Genomic DNA, 17,893 nt, shown 5'->3' with positions numbered 1-17,893 from the left:
CACATATACACCATGGAATACTATGCAGCCATAAAAAAGGATGAGTTCATGTCCTTTATAGGGACATAGATGAAGCTGCAAAGCATCATTCTGAGCAAACTATCACAAGGATAGAAAACCAAACACCACATGTTCTCACTCATAGGTGGGAACTGAACAATGAGAACACTTGGACACAAGAAGGGGAACATCACACACTGGGGCCTGTTGTGGGAGGGGGGAATGGGGAAGTGATAGCATTAGGAGATATACCTAATGTAAATGACGAGTTAGTGGGTACAGCATACCAACATGGCACATGTATACATATGTAACAAACCTGCATGTTTGTAACCTAGAAATTAAAGTTTAATTTAAAAAAAAAGGAAAAAAAGAAAAAAGAAAATTATCCTAATGCTTATCCTGTCCTCTTCCCTGCTCAGCACCAATAACTTCTTGGGTGTAAAGATTTGTTTAAAGATACTGACCATCTCCCCCTACTACTAATGTCCTTCCCATCTCCTCATTGCCCCATCCCCAAAACAAACAACCTGCATCTGATAATGGGCAGCAAACAGATATTATTTTTTAGTGAACTAAGTCAAGACCAGCAAAGCATAGGCTTGCCTTATATTTATATGTATAATATATACATATAAATATGTATATATATATATACATATATGTATAAATATATTATTACACATAATATATACATATAAATATGTATATAAATATAAATATGTATATAAATAATATGTGTATATTCATACTTACATCACATGATGTATCATCCATGTCATTTGATATATATAAAAGTCATACTGTTTTTGCCTAAACTTCATGTTTGATGGCAGAACCAAATCTAGAACTCAGGCTAATATTTCCAGGCTAATATTTATACCCACACTATACTGTTGCTTATGCTGGATTCAGCTAGTGATTTTTCTAGTTTGCATTGTGCATGTAAATATATATATGTTGCCTCACTATTTCTACAGGTTTTAAGGGAAATTAATTAATTCCACAAATATGTATTAAGAACTGACTATGGGCTGGAGATATAGCTAAAAGCAAGATGAACAAATTCCTTGCTTCACAAGGCTTAAATTCTAGTAAGGGATACAGGCAATCAATAAGTTGACAAATCTATAATATAGTAATAGGTATTCAAAGCAGGGTAGGGAGATAGAATATTTTGGAAAGTACTTCATGAATGCATTGTTCTGCTGTATAACTTTTTCAAATGAAAATGGGTTTGAGACATTTTGAGAGAATCTTTGTCCATTTAGTGTTGCTGTAACAGAATACCTGAGGCTGAGTAATTTATAAAGAAAAGAGGTCGATTTAGCTCATGGTTCTGAAGGCTGAGTACAAGAAGCAAGGCACTGGCACCTGCTTGGCATCTGGTGAGGGCTTTTCATGCTGAGTCATAACATGGCAGAAAACGTCAAAGAGCAAGCAGACATATGTGAAGTAGCAAAACCTGAGTGATGTCCTCGCTGTTTAACAATCAACTCATGCAGAAATATTCCTGCAAGAAATAATCTGGTATTCAGAGATTGAGTCTCCCAGCTCCAGCTTGGTGTTGTTTCTCAAGTCATTCACTGCCAAGGAACAACACCAAGCCCTTCATGAGAGACCCACCTCCATGATCCAAACACCTCCCACTAGGCCCCCCTTCCCAACACCACCACACTGGGGATCAAATTTCAACATGAGTTTTGGTGGGAACAAATTCAAACCACAGCAGGAAAGTATGAACAGAAAGTATGCTTTTATCCGTAGTACTTTGGACTTCATTCAGTATATTTGCACTCATGCATGCACAGACATATACACACACAATGTGTTGGTAAGATTGGTATGATAATGGCTTTTTCGATGCATTGCTAAAATGCCATTTTAAATAGAGTTCATTACTTTTCATTATGAGTGTTGTCATTTTCACTCTAATTTATTTCAATGACATTGTCATCTAACATTGTTAACATATTTAAGTGCTGATGAAAAATTCTTTGAAAAGCCAGTAGATAAAGAAAAAAAAATACGATGGAAAGACAGCAAAGGAGAAAACACACTGAATTCTCAGTACAACTATAAAGAAGCTTTTTCCATTCCTGGGGAATTCTAGTGTGTTATAGAGAAGAAGGAAGAATCTTATGCTTCCTCTCAGCCTCTTCTTTCAGGAAACAATAATAATGGCATTTAGAGCTCCTGAGTGGCCTTGAGGCAAGAAGAAAGTGTTTTCTTTTTCTTCCCCAATTGTTTGAATTATCTGAGGGTTTCTCTCTACAATTTAAAAAAAATATAAAGTCAATAATGCTAATAACTGTAATAACCAGTAATATCATGCTCTTACTATGTTCCAGGCAGTAGGCTAAGTACTTTACATAAAATTACTTCATTTAGTGAAAACAAAAACCCCATGACTCAAACGTTATTATGTTTATGTTATGAGTAGGAGTCCTGAAGAGGTGAAATACCTTGCTCAAGGTCACGTATGTAATCAAGAGAGTCAGGCATGGACCCTAGCAAGTAGATTCAGGGTCTCGAGTCTTGAACATAAGCCATCTGTATGAGACAAACTGTGGATCAGGTTCTAAGTGAAATGTGGAAAAAATGAGCTGCAAGGTATGAAGGATGAAATGTCGGAGGCTGATCATTGGCCATGATCCGAAGGAAAGTAGTTCAGTGTGGTAAAAAGACCATGGCTTTTCCAAATACTTGTCTCCTCTTCTTGAGGGTGATCCCCATGAGCATAACAGAGAAGTTGTTGAACATAAGCACAGGTTGATACAAAAAGAAACCTAATTTTTTCACTGCAGGAGTTTCTTAGATGAGACTTAGTAAAGCATTTGTAGGGCATGTTTTGGAAAGACCAGGGAAAAGCCTTACAAATATCAACCAGAATCAAAAGGGTACTTGTGGTTGGTGGATACATGGGCTTAATTACCCATGACTTTCTGGTCCTGCTTCTTCTTCTGTGTCTTGTGGCTGCTAATGCTGAGTGAAATTACTCACTTTTGCAGACACTTCTGTGATCACATATTTACTCACTCAACCAATATGGCAAGTGCTGATTTAGTGGGCCAGAATGGAAATTAAAGAGCTAATTTTTGCTTTAATAGTGCTTCTGTAATATTTCTCTGTTCCTTCCTATAATCATTTAACACATTTTATGATAGTAAATTGCATGCTATGTTTGGCTCTGTCTTTCAACCAAAACCAAGAAAGAATATGTACCTGAGTTTATGCACTAGACATTCTAAGAAAGAGACAGAAAGTAAACAAGTTAGCAAAGAGAGATGAAGAAAATATCTCTGAAGAGGTGGTATCTAATGTGACATGGAAAGATGAGAAGCAGAAAATAATGAAAAACAGACTAGAAGGATGGTTACCAGAGACTGGGAAGGATACTGGGAGAGTGAAAGGGAGGTGGAGATGGCTAATGGTTACAAAAATAATGAAAAGAATGAACAAGGCCTAGTATTTGATAGCACAACAGGGTGACTATAGTCAATAATAATTCATTTGTACATTTAAAAATAATTTTAAAAGTGTAATCTGATTATTTGTAAGACAAACTATAAATACTTGAGGGGATGGATACCCCACTTTACTCTGATATTATTACATACTGCATGCCTATATCAAAACACCTCAAGTACCTCCCAAAATATACACATACTATGTACCCACTGAAATTAAAAATAAAAAATTTAAAGTAATAAAATGAAATCATAGAAAAAGCTAGTCAAGAAAGCCCACTCAAAGAAAATGGAAGGTTTGCCGTTAGAAGTAGAAGGAATAGAAGGAGGTGGTTTTAGTGACTCAATATAGATTAATAAGAACAAAAAACTCATTTGCAGAGCCCATAATTAATCAGGTTTTCAGAGATCTAATCCTGTGATTTCTGTTACACTTTTCCGTTTCTACGACAGTAGAATGAGAATAAAATGTACTGAAGAGCCATGAGGAGGTAAAGGAAAAAAACACGTGGTCAAATTTTAGCAGGTTTTTGAGATCTCCTGAGACAAACTTTATTTCCAGAGAATTAATAACTCTCTATAGAATAATGTATTAAGTAAAAAAAATTTTAGGATATACAACCTATACTTATAAAAACATGTTATTTTCCAACAGTAAATTGAGGCACTAGGGATGTTGAATGTGTTTTTAAAAGTATTTTGAAATTTCAATTAAAAAGTTTTATTGAAAACGTTTGTCATGACAGTGCTCCACTTAAGGTTTCAGAAAAGTCATTGCTGATGTCAGTATCTATGGAAAATGTGACATAATTTTTGTTTCAGGTCAAGGACTGCAGAAATAAATTTTTACTAATGATTGCTTCCTCATTTTAATGAGGTACTTTTTTAGTATTGTTACTCTGAGGGGCTGACACCTCATTACTTGGCAAATTTACATGGTTTTCAGATTTCTGATTTATAGAAAGAAGACAGTGTGAAGCCCTAATTCACTCAGTTTCATTATGCATACAACTGATTAAAAAATAAGTCATGAGGGAACCACTAACAATGTGACTGAAACTCTGTGGTTGTCTGGTAGACTGTTGAACTAATCCAACACACACACACACACGAAAGTTACGTCCTCTCTAAGACTGTTATGGCAGAGCAACTTCCAGGTACTTATCCAAGTTCTATGCCATGTAGCCTGGGCATGGGCATAGCTGTCACGTGGACACTTCAGGGGCTCTGTCAGCATGGGAAGGACAAGAAGGTTGTGGGCTTAGGATCCTGCTCCATGCCCATGCTAGACAAAAGCTTGTTCAGAATATTCTAGGATTCTTAAAAGAACATTGGAATGTCCCTGCATTATTCCTCAATCTTGCCTTGTGCTTCTCTGCTGGGGAAAGGGCTTATCACATGCGGACCAAAGAGGAGCACTGTCTAGGCATCACTAGTTTCATCTCATCTCTCTTTTTTTTTTTTTTTTTTGGTGGGGGCACGTCTCCAATCTCATTCTTTCTCTGCTGTCTAATTCTCTATATTCTTGCTTCTCAAGGGGAGGGTCATGAACCAGCAGCATCACCTAGGGGCTTGTTAGACATGCAGAATTTCAAGCCCCCGCCCCCCCCCAACCCCACCAGACTTGCTGAGTCTGAATCTGCATTTTAACAAAGAAGCCTTACACACACATTAAACTTTGAATCTCTCCTCTGCATTCACATATGCACAGGTTGCCCCTGTCTGGCAAGGCTATCATCATACCTTGCCCCTGTTTCCTTGCTTTAATTATATTTTCCCTTTCTGTTATGGCCTTACATGTGCTACTTCAGATATTCCCTCCAGAACACTCTGCACTCTGGCTTCATTTCTACCTGTAGTGCACATGTAAGAGTCATTGCCCCTCAGTATCCTTTCTCCTTACCTCCCTGGGGATCTACCCCTCCTCCCTTTTCAGACCAGGGGCTGCATACCCTTCCCCCAGGCTACTGCATATAAACACATTAAGTCAAATAGTGCATAACATTCCTGCTGACCATGGTGATTGGTGCCCACAACGAGATTGTTTTGTGACCACTTAGAGCTAATGAGAAGTAATCAGAATTGATTGGGACTTCTGGAGAGTAAGAGTTCTTACTTTCCTTACTGTGGGGTTTCAAGATGACAGAATATAATTACTAGAGTTTCTCCTGCAATCAGTCCTGCCTTTAGACCCAGGCGGAAGTGGTTTCTGCTCCGGACTCAGGGTTATAGCTTTCCTCTAGCTCTACTTCTTCACACTAGTCAAGGAATCTGAAAGGCCATGAGGGTTGAACACCCAGAACCCATGATATCCCCTTCTTTAGGAACCCAAGACTGTGAAATTCTCTTTCCAATGTACTCCAGTCTTGCTTCCAATGCTTGTTCAGGGAAAATTCCTTGAGCTGTCTCTCAAGGTGTGTCTTGTTACTGGTGGTATTCATACTTCTCTGGCTTGAGTGGTGGCCAGGGAAAGGTTTCTGGGAGGGGAGTGGACCGAGCTTCGTTCTGTGCGCCTTAGTGTAGAAGATGTTCTGGTTTAGTCACTTCAGTGAATTTCAAAGTAGTCTCATTTTTCTTTAATGCTTCATCTACATAATCGTGAGAATGACCTTCTACCAGGAAATTACATTATTTTCCTACTTAATCATCAGTGGTTTCTCTCCACCTAGAGAAAACAGACAGTCCTCATCACAATCTACAAATCCCTTTATATCCTGTCCCTTCTTGTATTTTAACAAGGAGCCTTACATGAGCATTAAACTTTGAATCTCTACAGTCACCCATGCACAGGTTTCCCCTATCTAACAAAGCTTGCATGTCCAACCTACTTCACTCAGTCAGCAAATATTTATTGAGTGTCTACTTTATGGCCGGTAGTATTCTAGACAGTGGGGATGCTATGGTGAGCAAGCTAGGGTTTCTGCTCCTAAGAAACTACTGGGGAAATATAGTAGACAAATAAACAGAGAAGCCAATAGGAAAATTAAATAATACACACACATGCACACACAAACACACATATATCACACATCACACATATATGCTGCTCAGGGCTGAAAATAGGGTTATTTGCTGAGCAGAGAGTGAGGAGCTCAGTTCAGTTGTACGGTCTAAGGAGATTTTCTACACACATGACATCTAAACTGAGTCCTGAATGACTGGAATAGGACACTTGAAGTAGGGCCAAGTGAACTTTCTGAACAGAGCTCACAGACAGTGCACAGGCCCCAAAAGGAAGAACTACCACCCGCTCTTTGATTCTCATTGTATGCTTCAACTCAACTCCAGACTTGCAGTTCCCTGAGCATGCGAGGCTATTTCAAGCCCCTTGTCTTTGAATACCCTTTCCTTCGTGCTGCCCAGTCAACTACCACTCTTCTTTCTTGTTCACACCCACCTGTTACCTGCTTTCTTAAGGCTGCCCTGTCTACTCTCCCTTGGCCAAGCAGATTGAGAGGCTCCCTCCTCTGTGTTCCCCTTTGTGTGCACAAACTTGAATCATAACCTTGTTATGGCATTGAAATTCTCTTAAAGACGGAGAACTTTTTTTTTTTTTTTTTTTTTTTTGAGACAGAGTCTCGCTCTGTCGCTCAGGCTGGAGTGCAGTGGCCGGATCTCAGCTCACTGCAAGCTCTGCCTCCTGGGTTTACGCCATTCTCCTGCCTCAGCCTCCCAAGTAGCTGGGACTACAGGTGCCCGCCACCTCGCCCGGCTAGTTTTTTGTATTTTTTTTAGTAGAGACGGGGTTTCACCGTGTTAGCCAGGATGGTCTCGATCTCCTGACCTTGTGATCCGCCCGTCTCGGCCTCCCAAAGTGCTGGGATTACAGGCTTGAGCCACCGCGCCCGGCCGAACATGTTTTATCATTGTGTTTTTCCAGAGCTTTGCATACACTACACACTCAATACTTATTAAAATAGATGAAGGAAACTTTTTTGAAAAATCTCTCTTCTATTAGAATCCTTCATGCCACTCTGCCTAAGAATGTTCAGAAACTCTCTTGATTTCCTTATTTTTCTTCTTAACCAACTCTTGTTTCCTTTTTTTCCTCCCTATCTAGTCGTTCAGGTTTTCTGGGGCCTGAGTCTCACGTCTTTCTATTGCAGAGATTCCTTGCATTTTCAGCACTTCCACAACCATTTCTATATTAGTGATGTAAAATCTTTTTACTCTCAGTAAGAACCTAGTGGTTTTTTTAAAAGTCTTTATTTATATTTGGTACACTTTCAGTTCTTTGTTTTATTCCTTGTACTGAACATCTGTTAAGAGAGGAAAAAACAGGGATAGTAGTCATAAAAATCAGTCAGTGTGTATTTCCAAGGAATCTCTGCTATCTTCTGGTGTGATAATTTGCAAGTAACTAAGAGTCTGACATGCTAAGTGCTTTTTAAGTGTAATATTAGTCATCCAAGTTTCACAAGACTTATGAAGTAGGTGTTTTATTATTTATACTTTACGGATGAGTCAAATGAGGCTTAACGAGATTGGAAATTTGCCCCAACCTACCAGTGTGTGTTAGAGCCTGGATTCTAACCTGCATCTGTCTGAATCAACATTTAATCAGTAGTTCCAAGGAACACATAAGACGTGGCTTCAACATCAAATTTTTTAATGACAACTCTGTACTTTCTCAACTTATCATTCTATAGCTATCTTTCAAGTAAAGCTAAGAAGAGTGCAAGAGGTCTTAAATTCCTGCAGCCATTTGATAATCAGGGGTTATATTCAATCTTTTACTATCTTGCTTTGTCTCATCAATGAACGAGTATCTATCAAGTACAACTTCTCTGAATCCACCTGCAATATTTTTGTATTTCTTGCATACACAAAATCATTTTACAAATGTAAAGGGCAAGAATAAGACTCAGTGGTTTGGTAGAATTTTTGCTATGCAAGTTAGGAGGTGGAAATTTGAAATTCACTAAGAATGCTGAGAGAGGTACATTTTGTAAATCAAACAATGTCACAATCAGGTTCCAGGTAAACCAAGTGGCTTCTTCTAGTTGATGTTTTTGAGATTAAGTATGCTTTTCCTGGAGAGCTACACTAAGACATGACAGCAATCAGATTCCTTGGCTGATTAAACACTAAGTGAACACTGAAATAAACTTCACACATCTTTCACTCCAGGCAAGACAGACACCCATGTGGGAGCTCAACAGTCATCCTTTCTGCAGAAAGAGAAATAAACACCTGATCACTATAGTGATTCATTATCAGAACAGAAACCCAGGAGCTGAGCACATTGCACAGTCCTTAGCAAGTAGTAAATAGCCAATTGTGACTTCAGTGGCAAGTCACTCCACAGGCACTCAAAATCTTTTGATTTCTGAAGAAATAGTGTTGATCAATTTAGTCTATGAATTTAAAAAGCAGGTGAACTCTGTAGTGATGAATTCTTATGACTACAAATAGCAAAGTGGGTTCACACAACAATGGATTGGAGAGTGGTTATGCCAGTTCTGTGTTGTCCCAGGCTTTGTGGAGGAGGTTGCAAGAATGATTCTGTATTTGCCAAGTAAAGAATAATGCAAGCTATCCTCATCTCCAAGTTTAGATCTGACTCTCTTCTTTAAATCAGAGTTTCACACGGCTATGAGGGGATATTTGGGGAAGCTCTGGAGTTAGGCTACCTGGGCCAGAATCTTGACTCTGCAACTTACTAGATGTTTGACTTTGGACAAACAACTCTGTTGCTTTCTTCACCTTTAAAATGAAGATGTCAAAAGTGCCTGTTTTATAGGACATTGGGAGTATTAGACTAAAAGATTCATCCAAAGAAGATAAAGGGCTTCCGTACAGTGCCTGGCACTTAGTTGTACCCAATGTATGCTACTTTCCCTTGATTGTACTACCTAGTGAAATGTAAGTAATCTGGCTTTGCCTCAAATCACATTTTAAAATAGTGAAATTGATGACCATTGTATTCCACATACAGTAAACACTTAGACATTAACCTAACTATGTGTCAGGGCACAAAGAGAAGTATACTGGACCCAGTGTGTATGTTCCCATCACCTAGATTTCCTTGGCATTGCCTGTCTACCTACATGTACTCTTTTCCTATTGCCATAAAGGTCATCACAGCAATCACCTCATTTCCAAAAAGCATCAGTTGTTTCTGCCTCCTCTAAGATGAGATGAGCCATTAGAACTCATTTCCAGCACCTAGGTCCAATCTAACCGGACCTATGGGGGCCTAGGTTTGTCCACTGACTGCCCAAAGGGGCTTGGCAATGCACTTTGGTTTTATGAGAGTTAATGCCCTGTGGGTGAACTTTGACTAATGAAAGAGAGAAAGGAAGAGTAAATCGAAGAAATCACTCATCTTTTTTTCCCAGAGGGCCTGGTCTGAGATACAATGGCTCCATGTGGAACCACTGTATTAGTGAAAAATCACCTAGTATTTGGTTCACTCTTTTCCTACCTCATTTCACTTTCTCTTTTACTCTTGCTTCCTTGGCACTGTAGTCGTCAATAAAGTGCCAGTAGGTTAGTTTCGCCTTAAGACACTGTTTTCTAGGGATTCAGTGACAAGAGGCAATAAATATTTTCCCATGATACACAATATTTTAACAGCAACTTTAAAACAGTGTGGTATTGACTACATTATTGCCACGGCAACATAGAAGACTGAGGGATGTATTCCTCAAGAAGGAAGGAAGTGTCAGATTTTCTTTAAAGGACGGATAAAGTTTATGAAAGATCAATAAAGATGGACAAAAGAAGCAAATTGAGTTAAGGCAAAGATGTATGCATGAATGCAAATGTACTGTAAAGGGTCCCCTATGACTGAAGTGGAGGGTATGTGGAGGCATTGGGATAGGTAAGTTAGAAAAGGATGCATGACTTAGGTTGCGAAGGGCACTGGATGCTATGGTGTTATACTTTGGTTACACTCTAGGCAGAAGGAAGCTTTCAAAGATTTTGAGTAAGGAGGTGATATGATCATGTGTAAGATACTAGAGGCAAGCAGCCCACTTAGGTGGCTACTTGCAACAGTCCACATATGAAAAGGCAAGAGCCCAAACTAATAAAGAGGAAAAACTAGAAAGTGAAGAATAAGTGCTAGAGATACTGTGGAGGCAGAATCAAGAAAACTTGGAAAATTTTGCATGTGGAGTAAGACATTGGGATCAATGGTAATGTTCATTTATTAGGTACAGCAGAGAGGAAGACATAATTTTGAGGAAGAAGTTAATTTTATAATAATGTAGTTAATTTTTCCAATGAACATCTGGATAAAAATTACTAAAAATATTTGGAAACAGATCCAGAACTAAAGAATGTTGCTACCTTTTGGATAGACGACTCACATTCACTAATAATAGATTTCAAGACATTGTAGAATAATGAAATTTATAAATACAAATTCCTCATGAAGTCCAACCATCTATCCCTGAAAAAGTACATAAAAGATAATGGGAAGCTCTAATAAACTTGAATAAGGATGACTACTTATGCAATGAGCAGTAGAGAACAAACAACTGGACTGAGATGTAAACTTATTAGTTCACTCTAACTTGAACATCTGAGTAGAGATGTTAGAGAACACAGGAGTCAGATATAGGCCTCAGAAAATGACAAATTATTATGTGCTTGAGACTTTTAAGATCCTTCCTGAATATGCAAAATTGGGGCTAGTAGGAATTATTCATAAATATAAAATACATTCATATTCACGGATAAATGAAGAAGGCAAAACAGTGGAGAAATAGACCTAAAAGTGTTTTCAGAATATAAAGATTTACTAGGAAGGAAAGAAAACTTCACATATGTTTATATTCCAGTAATGTGGTCCAATTTTTAGAAATAATAATAGCTGATATTTTTGAAGACATTGTTATCACCTGCCAGACACTGCTGTGGGGACTTTACATGTGTCAACTCTCTTAATCCTTGCAAAATCCCAATGATAGGTTTTATTATTACCAGTTCTTTTGAGATGAGGGAACTGAGGCACACTAAGGACACAGATCACATGAGTGATGGGCCGGTTGGAATGAGGCCGTGCTATGTCAGTGCTCCAGCATTTAACCACTGTGCCATTTAACCTCCTTAGCCCTGTAAGAAGAGTAATGATATTTTTCACATTTGTATAGTAATTTAAATAATTCTGGATGCATTATTTCATACTGATGTACAACAAACCTATACTTGGAAAGGACAAAGTATTATTAGGAAATTGAGGCTCAGGAAGTTTGTGTTCTGCAAGGTTATATAAGCTATTTTACAGCTTTTCTCTGACATGAGCTTACTTTGAAGGTAAATAATATCAAGCCTAGAAAATACTTAGATGAGTAGAGAAGATAAAAAATACAAAGGTAAGCAACCAGAATGTGACATAGGAAATGAAAATTTTACTTCCTACAATAAGCATTAGCCCTAGCAGCTTCCTTAGGGTCTGTTAATGGGGAGGGAGAGCCCCGACTGCCAGACTTCTCCATTGAACATGTGTCCTCCCTCTACAGTTTGCAGGAAAATAAACGTACTCTATGAGGTTAAATTAAGGTAAAGAAGACTGCAAATCATTTTACCCAAAGCCTACTAAGACACAGTGGACAACTCTTTTATGCCTCACTGCTCTGTGTAATCTGGCCTTCAGTGTGCTCAGAAAATAGAACCGTTTTCCCTTTATTTCTCCAAGAAGTTTTCTGGATAACTTTGTATGAAGATGAAAGAAAATGGCTATCCTTTTTCATAAAATGATTTAATTAATACTGTATCCTTAATGTTATTATGGTTCAGATATCACCAAACAATTGTGGATGAAGGTGGAAACTAATTCATTTATTCAACAAATATTTATCTCTAGTAAAGTGCGGCATTTGAGAATTGACTCTGGAACCAGACAGGGTGCAAATCTTGCCTCTGCCTTTTATTGCCTGTGAGATTGGTCCATGTCACCGTTTTCTTACCTGTAAATAGGGGCTAATAATAAATAGTACCTAGATCACAGGGTTGTTATGAAAATGAGATGCCTGACACATAGATTCTACATCAGTATTAGGCTATTATCAAGGGCTGACTGTGTGTCAGGCACTGTTTTAGAGACTGGGAATAAAATAATTATCAAGATAGACAAAGCTCCTAATTTTACATAGCCTGTATTTACTCATTCTAGTCAGAAAGATAGATAATCAGCAAGCATCAAGTTCAGTATACACTATGGTTTCAAGTTGTGATCTAAATTGCATAATGGTTGCACATATTCTTTTTTTTTTTTTTTCAGTGGAAAATAACTTTTATTGAGACCCCACCAGCTGCAAAATCTGCTCCTGGCATTAAGCTCCTTCTTCCTTTGCAATTCGGTCTTTCTTGAGTGGTCCCATGAAGGCTTTCTTCTCTTCCATGGTCTGGAAGCGGCCATGGCCAAACTTGGAGGTGGTGTCAATGAACTTAAGGTCAATCTTCTCCAGAGCCCGCCACTTGGTCTGCACCAGCAAGGACTTGTGGAGGGTGAGCACCCGCTTCTTGGTTCCCACCACACAGCCTTTCAGCATGACAAAGTCATTGGTCACTCCACCATAGTGGACAAAGCCACCCAGAGGGTTGATGCTCTTGTCAGACAGGTCATAGTCAGTGGAGGCATTGTTCTTGATCAGCTTGCCGTCCTTGATTAGGTAGCCCTGGCCAATCTTAAAGATCTTCTTGTTGATCTCAGTGCAGTGATGGTAGCCTTTCTGCCCAGCACGTGCCACAGAGAAGGCCACACGAGCAGGATGCCACGCCCCAATACAGGCCACCTTGTGCAGGCCTCGGTGGGTCTTGCGGGGCAGCTTCTTGGTGTGCCAACGACTGGTGACCCCTTTGTAGCCTTTGCCCTTGGTCACCCCGATGATGTCGATCATCTCATCCTGCCCAAACACTTGGTTCACAGGTACGTGCTGCCCGAGCCTCTCGCGGGCCCAGTCCAGCTTCTCAGCCATGGTGCCTCCGTTCACCTGGATCTCCATCAGGTGGGCCTTCTTCTGGCGCAGAGGAAGCAGGCACATCTGGGTGTGGGCAATGACACGGATGACTTGGCAGTACTTCTTCATGCTGCTGAAGCCCTTCTCCAGCTGCTTCTTGCCATCCTCATCCTGCCATTTCTTGCAGTACTTGGTAAAGGCCTTCTTCTTAGATTTATGCCAGTTCTTATAGAAACGCCTCTTGCATTCATCACTGATGTGCTCCGCGAAGACAGTCTTGAAGGTCCGGAGGCCTCGAGGGGTTTCCACCTAGCCCACAATGCCCACAACCACCATGGGTGGCGTCTCCACAATAGTCACAGCCTCCACCACCTCCTTCTTGTTCACCTTAGATCCTGGCCTGTCGACTTCCTGCACGATGTGGGTCATGCCAGCCTTGTATCCCAGGAAGGCTGTGAGGTGGACTGGCTTAGACGGGTCATCCTTAGAGAAGCTCTTAACCTTCCCGCGATGCCTGCTGCTGCGCTTCCAAGGCAGGAAGCTGAGGGACCCATGTCTGGGAGCGGAGAACTTTCTGTGAGACATCACGCCATCAAATCCCGCCGGTAGAGCTGCACATATTCTTATATTCAACAGTATGTTTCTTAGACGGTTATGTTAGCAAGCATCAAGTTCAGTATACACTATGGTTTCAAGTTGTGATCTAAATTGCATAATGGTTGCACATATTCTTGTATTCAACAGTATGTTACTTAGATGGTTATATTAGCTAACTAACACCAGTTTTCAAGCAACATCCACATCTCTTATAATCATTGCAAATATTTATTAGCTCAGCAGTTACTAGGCACATATTATTTGGAATCCTCCTCCAAATTCAGAAGGATAAGAAACTGAGATTGAGATAAATTCAATAACTTGGTAAGTGGTGGAGGTAAAATCTAAATCCATGTTTGTCTTATTTTGAAGTCCATGCTCTTTAATTGCTCTGTACTGCCTTACAACCATGAGATGTGATGGAACACAAATTATACCCTTTTCCAGCTGAGGAAAGTGACTCAGATTATCCTGGGGCAAGGTCACATAGCGTAGGAAGTGAAAGAGTATGAATCCAGGTTCCTGGATTCCCGTTTCCATTTCTGTTTTTGTTTTTAATCTATAGTAACATAGAAAAATTTCACAAACACTTGAACTGAAATACTGCCTAGATGTTCAAAGCACTCAAACTTTACTGTTACTGTTCACATTATTTTATGACTTAAATCATATATGCTTTTAAAAATTCTTATCAACTCTGTGTGTGAATCATTTTGGAGGGGAGAAGAAGAAGGAAATTTCCCAGAGAGACAATTTTTAAAATAGTAGTTAGGTTCTTAGACTAGCCTGTAAATGCCTCCTTAACATTTAGGGGCATGGAAATACAATGTTAATGAAAGTCACCAGTTTCTAATGATTGATTAGTTCTGTTTACTTACATAAGAGGAGTTTTATTTCTAGGACAATCTGAGTCAAAGTCATGGGACCACTGCTCAGTTGGGAGAAGAAGGATGGATGTCAACACAGAGAGGAACCACCCTGTTACTCAGTGGGTCATTCATTATTCTGAGAAGGCTCTCACTGTCCTTCTCCTGCAACAATTCCATGACAGCATTAGTGTAGATGTTTCTGACTTTTATGTGAGCAATAGTCATATACTCTACAGTTTTTAATTGTTTAAAAATGGCACAACTCTTCTTATGTTAATGCAGTGATCTGTCAATTCCCCATCCCCAATCCCTCCAAAAGGGATTGTGTGTAGAAAGATTATTTGGAAATCAGTTTTCAAATTAGTATTTCTCTGATACTTCTACAGCCTCAGTGATATTGGGAAAATCTTCCAGGAGAGAGATCAACAGACAAATCAGTATCAGCAGCATTAATATAAAAAGAAATTGTGTGGTAATGCCACAAACTATCCTTGTAAGGCTCTTAAATTGGCCAGAAATCTTCTTCTGCATTATGTGGTTTACCTTTTGGCAATACAAACAAGTATGTCCAAATGAGTCCCAGAGCTCTTTTATGTTTCAAAACTTTTACTTTCATCTACCCACCAGTGAAAATAAAAGGGACTTTTCTCAGTTTAATTTCTTCTTTGGAATCCTAAAGCATTCCCCTAAAGTATTTTTGATCCATACAAACTTTATGAAATCACTTTTTTTCCCCTTTTACTAAATGGTTTCTTTTAACCACTTATACAAAACATTTATTTAAAAATATGCAGTATCATGGTTTCTAGTGTATTGGCACATTGATGATTCCAGAAGGAAGCCTGATATTAAATATTATCATGCTATGGTAGAAAGAACACTGGATCAAGGGTCCAGTTCATCCACTAAGAAGATTCATCTAACTCCTTTGAGTGCCATTTTGTCGTACTGCTTCATACATTGTTGTATGTTGCATGTGTCAGGGCTTAGAACAAGATACTCTGGAGTATGGTGCCTTGGCCTGCTGAGTAATTCAAACTGAAGGACAATGGGAGAGCCTCTGAAGCAATGCCTCCCTGACCTTCCTTGTCCTTTTACCCTCTTTCCATTCTCCCCAGAGTAGGTCATAGAAGCTTGAATTCCTCTCCCTAAAGCAAACCATAAAGCCTAGAAAGGTCACTTTCTTTCTCACCTTCCCCTGCTTTTCTTTGTGAACATAGTCATGAACAAATTCTTGGACCTACCTGGCCTGAAAGTAGGTCTTAAGACCTTCATTCCAGAGAGGTTCTTTCCCAGACTTAGGAGGAAGGAGATGCTATACAGAGAGGTCAAGAAGAATCTGAACAAACAGGCCTTTTTGTTCAACCATATTTGTACACCACTGTATGTTCTTCATCAAACCCTAGCACAAAAAAATACCTGTTTTTCTCTGGGTCTTTAGGTCTTCATTTCTGAAGGCTCCTGCTAATTCGTCTTTTATTATAGGAGTGTCAACCGTAATCCTTGTGATGGGCAAGTGGAAGGTATTCTTTTTTTCTCCTCCACGTATGAATAAATATGTATTACATGAAATTACAAAATAAAGGTACTCTTAAACTTAAGAAATTCTAAGTAACCTTTCAAAGATAAGAATCTCTCTTCACATTGTATCCTAGTGTCTCCTTAATCTCCTTCATGTGTATCTATAAATGGCTCCGGCATCATTACAAATTGACCAGCAGGCCACTGTCTAGATAATTAGTATATTATTAATCTCCTGCAAAATTGAGTGGAATAGGAGAAAATCTCTTTTATAGATTTAGATAATACCTGTTTTGTAGGTATAAAATAGATATTTGCCCCTACATAAAATAAGTTTCTTATAATAAGAACAAAATTCACTAATTAGGTATCTTCAAGAAGTTAGTGCTTTAAAATGATACGAAAAGTTTAAAATAATTTAGTTGCATAGAATAATTAATATGAATAGTATCTTTGGTTTTAGTCTTAAACATATTTGATATTTTGTCTTTTCTTACATATACTGAAAGTACTTTCATCATGTTTATTATAAAAAGCTTGATTTGTTACATCTGGTCTTTAAACGTAGATTTTGATCTTAACAATGTAAAATTGCCAGTGCCCATTCCTTTAAAGGGAAATTGATTACTCAATTCTAGGATGCCTGAAAGTAAGAATAACATATATTTGTTGGGCAGCATTTAAAACTCCTCTAGAGAAACCTTAGTAACTTTAAAAAGCTAATATATGTAATTAAGATAAACTATGTCCTTCTTACTGGCAACATCAGTCCTAAGGATGACCTCTTAAGAACACGAACTTAGAATTTAGGGTGACACATTACCTCAATCTCTTTTGCCTGGGACTAGTTAATTTCATTTCCCGGAAAGCTAGTGAAATCTGCAGGCGTGTATTTGTTTAATATGGACTCTATGACTTTAAGCCCTGACTTTAGTAATTCATACTTTTTTCTGAAATGGAAAGTGGGAAATCACTGTCACAGTTTTCCAGTTAATTGCTCTTTTTCAGCAATGGCCACACACATCTGGATGTGTGTCATTACCCTAGGTATTGTGTAAGAAGAAAATCTGTAAAATATAATTGGAAAAAGATGAGAAACTGTGCTTCTTTTATTAGTGAGGTTATCACTTAAAATACCACTAACAAGTACATTTTAGCAAAACTCTCATATATTTCTAAAAAAAATTCTTTATCAATTTCTTTGATAGGACCATATTATCTTTTTTTTGGAGAAATTTTAAACAATGATATAAATTTTGTTTCCACTAAAATCTGATATACAAAAGGAATCTAGTATTTGCCATTCAGTCATGCATGCAGGCTATGTTCAGCAAACATTTACTGTATCCCAGACACCATGCTTGCAGCTAGGAAAATAATGGTGAAGAAACACAAACACAGGCCCTGGCCTCCTAGAACTTAACTGAAAAGCAAACATGATTTCTTCACCTTTTTTTTTTTTTTTTTTGAGATGGAGCTTCACTCTTGTTGCCCAGGATGGAGTTCAATGGCGTGATCTCAACTC

The 17,893-nt window shown here is 38.7% G+C and overlaps 1 pseudogene across 1 annotated transcript; it reads right to left on the bottom strand.

The window, feature by feature from the left end:
- Positions 1–12,684: 12,684 nt before the first annotated feature.
- On the bottom strand, positions 12,685–13,987 carry LOC105534969 (annotated as a pseudogene). The gene has a single exon (XR_001005363.1). The product of XR_001005363.1 is annotated as a 60S ribosomal protein L3 pseudogene (transcript).
- Between the last annotated feature and the right edge of the window lie 3,906 nt (positions 13,988–17,893).

This window comes from Mandrillus leucophaeus, unplaced genomic scaffold, assembly GCF_000951045.1.
Source record: "Mandrillus leucophaeus isolate KB7577 unplaced genomic scaffold, Mleu.le_1.0 Scaffold140, whole genome shotgun sequence".
NCBI classification, from domain to species: domain Eukaryota; kingdom Metazoa; phylum Chordata; class Mammalia; order Primates; family Cercopithecidae; genus Mandrillus; species Mandrillus leucophaeus.
This window is presented reverse-complemented; position numbering and strand designations above follow the sequence as displayed.